General features: G+C 36.4%; 1 pseudogene; it reads right to left on the minus strand.

Annotated features, from left to right (window-relative positions):
• Positions 1-10,391: 10,391 nt before the first annotated feature.
• On the minus strand, positions 10,392-11,733 carry LOC149218348 (callose synthase 3 pseudogene; annotated as a pseudogene).
• Between the last annotated feature and the right edge of the window lie 843 nt (positions 11,734-12,576).

Genomic DNA, 12,576 nt, shown 5'->3' on the forward strand with positions numbered 1-12,576 from the left:
TAAGGACTTGCTAATTATTATTATTATTATCCTAATTTTAAGGTCATAACCAATCCAGACATCAAATTGGTGTATGAACCCTTTGTTTGTGGGACAAGGGACCTTATGCTAGTGGTAATGACTTGCTAATTATTATTATTATTATTATCTAATTTTAAGGTCATGACCAAGCTAGACACCAAATTGGTGTATGAGACTCCCTCATTTGTGAGACAAGGGACCCACCTCCTCTCAGTGATTTGATTGCTAAGTCTGCGAAGACATACATACTCTACCCCCTCTGGTTTTGAACATGTGATATCTCAGGAGGAAACACATGCTCTTAACCATTAGGCTCACTCAAGTTGTATAAGATTCAGATTAAAATTCAACTTGGGTTGGTTGTGGTAAAGACTTGCTAATGAGATTCAAAGTAGAATTCAACCTAGGTTGGTTGTGGTAATAATTTTATCATTATTTTTATTGTCTTGTTGTCTTGCACATATTGAGAGAGATGTACCATTAGAATGGAGCATCTTTGTAGGATCCTATGAAAGCCCTTAGTCCAGATTTTGTAAATAATATTGAACAAGAAAATATAAGGAGGTTGTTTCAGGTTAAAAAAAAACAACAAATTTAGGATTCTTGTTAAAGCCCTTGACCAAGGTTCTATACACTGTCGCCACATCGAAATTCAGATGTGCAACATCTAGTCAAAGCTTAATGAATTAGAACATCAAATATTGCAAAATTTTCTCTAGGTTATGCCTGACTCAGCATTTGAAGACTCCGAGCATATTGGGGCTAAGGCGATTCCTACTCAAAGTGCCCTAGGAGTTTTGAAAAGGACAAAGAATTTTGAAAAGGGTATTTTAAAAGGAGGAAGGTCATTATTACTAAATTTTAAAGAGTAATAATTAAAGTTTTATTTTTAAGTGGAGTTTTTTGTGTTTTGGGGCATGAATTTGATTGAAAATGGAGACAACAGTTACAGATATGGAGAAGTTAAGCGGGGCTAATTTTTCCCTATGGGAATCATAGATGGAGGATATATTGATTTTAAAGGATCATTATTTTCCGATTGAGGGCACAACGAATAAACCCTCATCGATGACAAATGAAGAGTGGAATAAGCTAGATAAAAAGGCGATTGCAACAATCCGCCAAGCAAAGAATGTTTATTTCAATGTGTCTAGAGAAAATACGACAGAAGGATTATGGAAGAAGCTCCATGATCTATATGAGAAGAACATGGCATCAAACAAAGTGTTCTTGATGAAGAAGCTTTATAATCTCAAAATGAAGGAGGGTGCTTCAGTTGCTGAGCACTTGAATGCATTTAATATTATTACTAATCAACTTGCCTCTGTTAAAATCATTTTAGATGATGAAATTAGAGCCACTTTGCTAATGTGTTCTATGCCAGATAGTTGGGAAAATTTAATTGTAGCTATGAGCACTTCATCAACTACACGGGCCTTGAAGTTTGATGATGTCAGCAGTAGTTTAATGAATGTGGAGCTACGACGCAAGTCAATTGCAGAAAACCAGGGAGGAGAGGATCTAGCTCTAGCTGATTGTGGTAGGAGAATGGATCGAGGCCGGAAAGGGCGATTAAGATCGAGAGGCCAATCAAAATCAAGGAGAGGCAGGATCATCTGCTTTCATTGTGGAAAGACCGGGCATGTGAAGAAAGAATGTAGATCTGGAAGAAAGGAAAAAAGGATCAGAGACCATCCAGTACAAATCACAAGTCATCCAGCACAAATGAAGGTGAGGCTACTGCTGTAGTCACAAATGGTGATGTGTTGTTTACTGTTTTAGTAGAGGATGCATGTGTATATACATCTAGCAGTAGCTTTGATTAGATCCTTGACTCTAGAGCATCTCACCATGTAACCCCATGCAAAGATAATTTTGTTTCATATAATCTTGGTGATTATGGTAGAGTGCATTTGGGGAATATTCATTTTTGCAGTATTGTTGGAGTGGGAGATATCCAGATCAAGATGAAAGATGGACAAGATATATTGTTGAAACAGGTCAGGGATGTACCAGAAATGCGCATGAGTTTAATCTCTATGGGACAACTGGATGATAAAGGATATTCCACAAGCTTTGGAAAAGGAGGCTGGAAAATTAGGAAAGGAGCATTGGTCGTGGCCAAAGGACCCAAGACAGGAACATTATACACATTGAAGACATTGATAGGAACATCAAATTTGGCTACTATCACAAAAGAAGGAAATTCAACAGATCTGTGGCATAAGCGCTTGGGTCACATGAGCGGGAAGGGATTAAAAATCCTTGTTGGTAAAAATTTATTGCCAGGTTTGAAATCCTACAATCTTGATCTTTGTGAGCATTGTATATATGGTAGGCAAAGAAGGGTTTCATTCCTTAGAGGTGGCCATGACAGAAAGAAAAATGTGTTAGAATTGGTACACTCAGATGTGCTTGGGCTTGTTAACATCAAAACATTAGGAGGAGCATCATATTTTGTAACATTTATAAATGATGCATCCAGGAAGGTTTGGGAATATGCTATGAAAAGTAAAAGTGAAGTGTTTGGAATATTTCAAAAATTCCATGTTGCTGTTGAAAGAGAGACTAACAAATTGCTAAAGTGTTTAAGAACAGATAATGGTGGAGAATATTTCTCAAATGCAATTAACGAATATTGTAACAGGTTTGGCATAAAGCATGAGAAGACTGTGCCTGGTACTCCTCAACAGAATGGTGTCGTAGAAAGGATGAATCACACCATAATGGAAAAGGTGTGAAGTGTGTTGTCTAATTCTGGTTTGGAGAAGAATTTTTGGGCTGAAGCAGTCAAGACCGCTTGCTAGCTCATAAATAGATCTCCAACCACAACCTTGGATGGCAATATCCTTGAAGAAGTTTGGATTGGTAAGAATTTGAATTATTCTCACTTGAAAATCTTTGGATGTGAAGCATTTCTACATATTCCCAAAGAAAATAGAACTAAGCTAGATGATAAATCTATGAAATGCATTTTTCTTGGATATGCGGAGGAAGATTTTGGTTATCGTCTATGGGATCCAGTCAAACATAAAATTATTAGAAGCAGGCATGTTATATTTAATGAGTTATAAATGTTCAAGAGGACTATAAGTGAGTTGGATGTCAAGAAAGTTATTGACAGGTTTGAAGAGCAGCAGGAAAACATACCACCAATACAAGAAAATGAACAACAAATTCAGGAGCATTAAGAACAACAAGTGGAAAATGATGAACAACAACAAGAAGGAATCTTGCAGGAACCTTTACAGGAGATTCAACCTGATAATGCACCATCACAGTTGGTTTGCAAATCTTCTAGGCCTCATAAGCCTTCACAAAGGTATCCTCCTTCAAACTATATTTTGTTGTCTGATGAAGGTGAGCCTAATTGTTTTCAAGAAGCCTGCAAAGTTGAGCACAGTGAAGAATGGAAGAAAGCAATGGAAGAAGAAATGAACTCTTTGCTGGAAAATAAAACTTGGGAGTTGGTAAACCTACCAAAAGGTAGAAAGGCTCTACAAAACAAATGGGTTTACAGGATTAAGCATGAAGGTGATGAAAAGAAGGAGAGGTATAAAGCAAGGCTGGTGGTGAAAAGTTTTGCCCAAAATGAAGGTATTGACTTCATGAAATTTTCTCACCTGTTATTACAATGTCATCCATTAGAGTCATTCTTGGTCTAGTTTCTACTTTAGACTTAGAATGTGAACAGTTATATGTAAAAATTTCTTTCCTTCATGGTGAATTGGAGGAAGAAATTTATATGGAGCAACCAGAAGGCTTCATAGAAAAAGGCAAAGAAGGCCTTGTTTTTAGGTTGAAGAAGAGTTACTATGGGTTGAAATAGGCACCTCGACAATGGTACAAGAAATTTGATTCATTCATGTTGGAACATGGTTTTCAGAGGTTAGAAGCTGGCCATTGTGTCTATATCAAGAGGTATGATCAAGGAAAGTATATCATATTATTGTTATATGTGGATGACATGTTGATTGTTGGGCATGATAAGAATAAGATCAATAGGTGAAGAAATATTTGGGTAGAAAATTTGCAATGAAGGATTTGGGACAAACACAACAAATATTGGGCATGCAGATTATGCGTGACAGGAAAAACAAAAGGTTGTGGCTGTCACAAGAAAAATATATCAAGAAGGTGCTTTAATATGAAGGATGCCAAGCCAATTGGTACACCCCTTGCAGCCCACTTCAAGCTGAGTATTGAATTATGTCCTAGTGATGACAAGGAGAAAGAAGAAATGAGCAAGATTCCTTATGCTTCAGCAGTTGGTAGCTTGATGTATGCCATGTTATGCACATGACTAGACATTGCATATTCAGTGGGAGTAGTGAGTAGGTTCCTTGCCAATCCAGGCAAACAACATTGGCAAGCAGTAAAATGGATTTTCAAGTATCTCAAGGGTACTAGTCATTATTGTTTATGTTTTGGTCATGATGAGACTATGCCTGAAGGATTTACAGATGTAGATATGGCTAGAGATATGGACACCAGAAAGTACACTACAGGTTATTTGTATACATTTGCAGGTGCAGTAGTATCTTGGGTGTCAAGGCTACAAAGAATAATAACCCTCTCTACAACAAAAGCAGAGTACATAGCTGCAACATAAGCTTGTAAAGAGATGTTGTGGATGCAATGATTCCTAGGAGAGATAGGAATAAAGCAGGACAAGTATGTGTTATATTGTGATAGTCATAGTGCCATTCAATTGGCGAAAAATCCAGCATTTCATTCAAAAACCAAGCACGTTGACTTAAGGTACCATTGGATCCGGCATGTGTTGGAAGAAGAAAAGTTATCCTTGGAAAAAATCCATACAGATAGGAACCCTGCTGATATGCTCACTAAGATTCTACCACAAAATAAACATGAGTTATGTAGAGGCATGGTAGGACTCGGTATGACTTGATGACTCTTATTTGGCTTCAAGTGGGAGAATGTTAAGTGTGAATCCAAATTCATGAATCACATGCAGGATTCTAGATCATTCTACACTGTCATTAGTTTCTAGATCTTCAAGATTCTAGATCCTTCTACACCGCCATTAGTTTCTAGATCTCCATCTGAATCACATACAGGATTCTAGATCCTTCTTCTGCCTCTATAAATTTGTAATTTCTCTGGCCAGGGATTGCAAGCCAAGGCCCAAGCCTGTTATGTAATGCTAAGTGATTTCTGTTCTCCAATGATTGTTTTATCTATTCCGTTGTTTCTGACTGTGTATTCTTGTTGTTTCTCAATTTGTCTGTCTCTGTGAATTATTCTCTGCTATTGTTGTCTAAGTCTCTGATTATAAATATGTTGTGTGTTATGTATGCTCTGATCTGATAGCTTGGGGTATGCTTTGCTTTCCTTAGCTCAACTTCAAGCTTTGATACTAGTGGTAAGGACTTGCTAATTATTATTATTATTACCTAATGTTAAGGTCATAACCAATCCAGACATCAAATTGGTGTATGAGACCCTTTGTTTGTGGGATAAGGGACCTGATGCCAGTGGTAAGGACTTGCTAATTATTATTATTATCATCTAATTTTAAGGTCATGACCAAGGCAAACACCAAATTGGTGTATGAGACTCCCTCTTTTGTGGGACAAGGGACCCACCTCCTCTCAGTGATTTGATTGCTAAATCTGCGAAGACATACATACTCTACCCCCTCTAGTTTTGAACATGTGATCTCTCAGGAGGAAACGCATGCTCTTGACCATTAGGCTCACTCAAGTTGTATAAGATTCAGATTAAAATTCAACTTGGGTTGGTTGTGGTAAAGACCTGCTAATGAGATTCAAAGTAGAATTCAACCTAGGTTGGTTGTGGTAATAATTTTATCACTGTTTTTATTGTCTTGTTGTCTTGCACACACTGAGAGAGATGTACCATTAGAATGGAGCGTCTTTACAGGATCCTATGAAAGCCCTTAGTCCAGATTCTGTAAATAATATTGAACAAGAAAATATAAGAAGGTTGTTTCAGGTTAAAAAAACAACAAATTTAAGATTCTTGTTAAAGCCCTTGGTCAAGGTTCTATACATTGTCGCCACATCGAAAGTCAGACGTGCACATCCAGTCAAAGCTTAATGAATTAGATCATCAAATATTGCAAAATTTTCTCCAGGTTATGCTTGACTCAACATTTGAAGACAAGGAGCATATTGGAGCTGAGGAGATTCCTACTCAAATAAATAGGTTCCAACAGTTGGAACATCAATTGGCAACTATTTGTGGTGGAAAATCTGTTAATTTTTTCTTTTTCAATGGAATCAAAACTTATTTAATAAAAGACTATCATTACCCTCTCACAACACCGATATTCACACGAGCATTCACTCAAGAAGGGACTTGTTACTAGGCAACGCCTTATTTCACTATAATCCAAATATGTCGTTCAACCTATAACATATTCTCTTCAACATGGATGCACTGCATTTCATTTCATACCATTGAAAAATATATAATATATGTAAAAAACAATTCTTTTTCCTTTTTACAATATATCCAGCTTTTATTTTATTTAGTGTTTGGCCTTCTAAGGTATCATAATTTAATTTGATGCGATGTGACAAGATTTTCCAAACTAACAAACCAAATCATTTCATATAATCTTTTTGATGACATATATATATATATCTTCCTCCCAAAAAGTTAATATTAAAATTGTTTTTAGTTTTAAAATAAAACTTAAAACTACTTTTAATTAATTAAAAACATTTAAATTTAATAAACAAAAAAATTATCTTAATAATCTAAATATATTTATACATTTAACGATACAAAATTTACTTTTATGAGCAAAGTCTTTTTGGCATAAATCACAGGATAAAACATTTGTCATGATAGAACATTTGTCGACGCGAACCAACGAGTGTGGTTCATCGTTCTTCAACTTGTCCTGACAATGAGCCACACTTGTTGGTTCTAAACTCGTTGACAAATATTCTATCATGTGATTTAGGCTGAAAAGACTTTTCTCATAAACTTAATATGGATCATAGAAGGCTCAATTCAAAATTTACCTTACCACAAACTATTTCTTTGAAAAATGAAAATGAATCAAACTGCATTATCATTATAAACTAAACTATTTTATTTGAATAATGAAAATGAAGTTGTCTTTAGTGCGACTTTTTGGAAGCTTTTAGGGTGAGTTTTTCCTAGTCTAATTTCTCTAAAATGCGCCAGGAATTTATTGAAATCACAAGATTGATGGGTAATCCTGTGCAATCAAAGTGCCCTAGGAGTTTCTCAGAGTGCTAAATCTATATATACAGTGAAAAAACTAGTTTAAATAACACAAATCAAAATTTCAACTCAATTTTTCCCACCGGATTTGGGAAAGTCCAAAAAATCACACTAAAAACAACTCCTAATAAAAATAATCAAACTGCATTAATACGACTTAACAACCCATACTCACCCAACTAAATTTAATTCATAATTTTTAACCAACATTTATACTGCTATCAATATTTCTAGAATTATATATGAGCAGTTAGATTTAACGAAATACAAAATCCAACCAGAAAAGTATAACTCCAGAAAGGTTAGATTTAACGAAATACATGTTCCACCCTATAAGCGTGGACACATGGCGACTGAAAGACACTGATCCTCAGTTAGTTCCGTTAAGTTAGTTTGTACGGGAATGGTATGGTTGGATGGGACGTCTCCAGCCGTTACGTTATTGCCTTCTCGCACGCCTTAAATCTTCCCAGATCTACACAAACATTCAGGAGTTGAATTGATTTCTTTCCCAATTCAACTGTCCGTCTGCACCCTGTGGGAGAATGTCTAATATAAACAGGGTCACCCGGGTAAGGGAAAGAAGAGATATTATTGAGCGAAGCGAGGCAAAGGCAAAGGCCAAGGCAAATTTTGAGGCAAAGCAAAAGGCAAAGCCAAATAGTGGGTTGGCCGAGTTACCATGGACAAAGCGGGGTAAACTTTTCCCCCGCCGTAAAAAGACTCCACCACTGTATGTACGGCAGCATAAGTTGATTGAGAAAGGTTATGTACGCCCCCCGCGACATACTGGATCGGGTTACCAGGGGCTTCCTACGAAATCAGGGCACGGCGGTAAGTACACGTGGAAAGGACCCCACACACAGGAGGCGGAGGCGGAGGCGGACGATGATTATTTCCCAGCCGCCATAGATGAGCACGATCCCAACTTCAGCGACAAAGAACCTGAGGGTGAGGCAGAGGCAGAGGGTGAGGCTGAGGCTGAAGCAGAACCTGAGAGTGAGGCATGGTCAGAAGCGGAGAGTGAGGTAGAGTCAGAAGCTGAGAGTGAGGCATGGTCAGAACCTGACCCGCTGGATTAACTTGCTTTCTCTACTTCATATCTGTAAGAGCATAAATGGATGTTGTGATGGAATGATATTACACTGCTCATGAATAAGAATAAATAAATGTTTGCCTTCCATGTGGTGCTTCTGTAATGTTCCATTTTCTTTTGTCTGTTATGGATTTTTCAGAGGTTCAAATTTATTTTTTTCAGAAAAATTCGTGCTCAGGGTTAATCATATCTTATTTTCGCTATCGTATAACTTCAGGGGTAAAAGCATTTGACCATGTCATGGAAGAGAGGGGAGCTTTTTTGTTTTTGTGAGAATCATTCATAGGGATTCAAATTTATGAAGATTATCAAGTCTTTACAAATAAAAAATTCTTCTTCCTCGCTTGTGATTTCTTGTGCTCGAGGTTGATATTTATCCCATAATCCGAGTCTTGCTTGGTGGCGACACCATTCTCTAGAGAGAGGGAAGCTTGTTCATTGTGAGAATCATTCGTAGGGATTTCCTTTCGGCAAAATTTTTGAAGTTGGAGAAGAGGGTAACGAGCTTAAAGAAGAAGCCATAACATGGAATTTTGAGAGGTTCGTGTTTCTTGTAGTGTTCAAATGTTGAGTCATGAGTTATGTTTTTTTACAAGTGTCCTATGTGTACTAATTTTAGATTTCCATTTTTCAAAATTTTGACATCTTTGTATTTTTTTCATTTATTTTTCAAAATTTTGACATCTCTGTATTTTTTAGGTTCGTGTTTCTTGTAATGTTCAAATGTTGAGTCATGGGTTATGTTTTTTTACAAGTGTCCTATGTGTACGGATTAGAAATTAACCGTGACCCATGATATTACATCTCAATTGCTAACTTACATCTCAATTGCTAACTCCTTACTTTACATGAGAAGAGATACTGGATGCACACAATTGTATTAGAAATGACCCATGATATTACATCTCAATTGCTAACTCATTAACCTTGACCCATGATATTACATCTCAATTGCTAACTCATTAACCTTGACCCATGATATTACATCTCAAATTCTAACTTACTTTACCTTGACCCATGATATTACATCTCAATTGCTAACTCTTTAGCCTTACTTTACATGAGAAGAGATACTGGATGCACACAATTGTATTAGAAATTGGATGCACACAATTGTATTAGAAAATATAACTGTTCACCCACGATATTACATCTCAATTGCTAGCTCCTTACTTTACATGAGAAGAGATATTGGATGCACACAACAGTGTTAGAAATCCGTGACCCATGATATATTACATCTCAATTGCTAACTACTTACTTTACATACTTTACATGAGAAAATGTCGTGACCCATGATATTACATCTCAATTGCTAACTCCTTACTTTACATGAGAAAATGACTTTAGTACATTGTCAATTTCACGAAAATATTGATATTTCATGTAAATATTGGATAGATTTGCTCAAATGAGTTGAACATGATCTTCCTTAACCACCACTTTTGAGATCACAAAGATTGCAACATTAGGTAATACCATGTCATGATTCTTATCAAAGCAAGAACCTACAAATCTTGTGAAGATAATGTCATTCCTTAAATAGGAAGAATGTTGCACTTGACTATCTATAGATCAGAAGACCTAGCAACAAATCTTGTGAAGATAATGTCATTCCTTAAATAGGAAGAATGTTGCACTTGACTATCTATAGATCAGAAGACCTAGCAACAAATCTTGTGAAGATAATGTCATTCCTTAAATAGGAAGAATGTTGCACTTGACTATTTATAGATCAGAAGACCTAGCAACAAATCTTGTGAAGATAATGTCATTCCTTAAATAGGAAGAATGTTGCACTTGACTATTATAGATCAGAAGACCTAGCAACGTACCATATGAAAATACATGATCTATTGAAGGCCTAATTGGAAGAGAAAATGGGTGAAATTTGTAGGCCTCTATTGAAGGCCTAAACTCATATACAAATAGAAACCAAGCCAATATAGCAATTGGTGTAAAAATTATGAGTCTCATACAAATAGAAACCAAGCCAATATAGCAATTGGTGTAAAAATTATGAGTCTCATTACATATTCATAATCACGAGCAAGGGAATGAAAATACCCCAAAATCCTAGGCCTAATTGGAAGAGAAAATGGGTCTGGAACTCATATACAAATAGAAACCAAGCCAATATAGCAATTGGTGTAAAAATTATGAGTCTCATTACATATTCATAATCACGAGCAAGGGAATGAAAATACTATACAAATAGAAACCAAGCCAATATAGCAATTGGTGTAAAAGGCTTGTGGCCTATAGGCTTGTGCAATCTGCAGCAAGGCCCATCGAATATGCATGAATGCAAGGAAACATGCAAACAAGTCTATTATAGTTACAGGCGCGTGCAATCTGCAGCAGGGCCCAAGTCTATTATAGTTAAGTCGCGAACAACCCCTTCAAAAGTCAGAACATGAGTTTGCACTGAACCTCTGCCTCCCCATTACTACAGTTTGCAATACCTGGCAATGAAAAACCAAGATCATCCATATACCATAACATTTTTGTTGCCATGTGTAATGTTGAAGTGATAAACAATTCCATATTGGAAGATGAAAAATCTAAGTGATAACAAGATTTGCCAAATCCGTCCCCGCAAGCCTGAATATTTGAGATGCTCTTGTTCATCATCCCACTAGGATTCCCAACTCTTTTCATGTGGCAAACAAATACCTCCATGACTATTGATCCACTTGTTCCAATCTGTCCAATCATCCACAATTTTTTGCCACTCAAATCCAGAAAGATTAAATAGGAAAGGTGCAAATAGCCACGTCCGGACCATAAACCACATGGAAAAATTGATTAAGAGATATGTGAGAGTGTTATGATATGATTCGCCATAGACATTGTACACAATAAATAGAAACATCAAATCAATTCCTTTGACAAACTGACTGTGAAAGTGGTAGTTATTTGCAATCTTGACATGAAAGACAACAAAACCATGCATAATAGCTTTGTATTTTTTTCAACCATGAAGTAATGCCTGGCCATAAAAATGTGTCTTTGGTCCAACAGAGAAAGTAAAGAAAATTGAGGCCAGTTACAGTTGCGTGGCCATGAAGTCACTTAAGGTTGTGCATAATGCTCGTTCTAGGCCAATTTCCATCACCATAGGTTAGGCCATTAACATACCAAGATCAAGTCCACTAAAAACCAAATACAATCAACCATATTAAAAAATATACACTGTAAGAACTATCACGGGAAAACTAAATATGTTAAGACTTTGATAAAGAGAACTGAATAGCTATTAAAGACATATCCATAGAATATTTTAATTGGCAAACCTAAACCATGCCATGTATAATTATGCCATGTATAATTATCATTGCCTGTAGTGCCAATATAGAAAAGGTCCACATCGTATCAAAACTTCTAATTAGATTCGAAAATGAATTGAATTTCAACAAAATTTGTCTTTGACAACCATATCTTTCCGTGCCTTTGTCCAACTTTTGTTACGGATTGATTCCTTTCAATTTCTTTTAGTATATGTTAGCACTTTGTAATTCCTCCAGGATGAGGAGAGGAACCCAAAGGTAACCAAAAGCCACTTTGAAACTGGAATCTAGCCCTTCTAGTTCTGAGAGATCTCTCTTTGTCCAAATGTTCAGGCACTTAGATCTCTCTTTGTCCAAAAACCACTTAGATGTTAGCACTTTGTAATTCCTCCAGGATGAGGAGAGGAACCCAAAGGTAACCAAAAACCACTTTGAAACCAGAATCTAGCCCTTCTAGTTCTGAGAGATCTCTCTTTGTCCAAATGTTCAGTCACTTAAGGTTTAGGCTAGGTTTTAAAAATCAGAGGTATAGATTTAGAACTTTGCTGGTAGGGTAGAGGGAAAATCCATTAGGCATATAGTCATATAAAGTTGATTGTTTTTCTAGTGAGAGGATGAAGGAATGAGGGATTTTGATAGGCGCAAGGTAGAAGGGTGAGCAGAGGAATGGTGGAAATGAAATATAGATAATCTCAATCATTACTATAAGATGAGGATGGGATTAGGGAGAGGCACAAATAGTTTTTCAGAACTAACATTCTCATACATATTCTTACTTTTTCCCTTGAGAAAGGATGCCGAAAACTTCAGATCTTTGGCGATTCCAAGCTTGTCAATTCCAAGCTTGTCATTAACTGGTTCAATCAACAATCTAAATGCCACATGCACACACTCAGGAATATGTTGGATGAAATTATTTATTTA

This window comes from Pinus tabuliformis, chromosome Q, assembly GCF_031772625.1.
Source record: "Pinus tabuliformis cultivar Carrire ecotype Pingquan chromosome Q, CPIR1, whole genome shotgun sequence".
Taxonomy (NCBI): Eukaryota; Viridiplantae; Streptophyta; class Pinopsida; order Pinales; family Pinaceae; genus Pinus; species Pinus tabuliformis.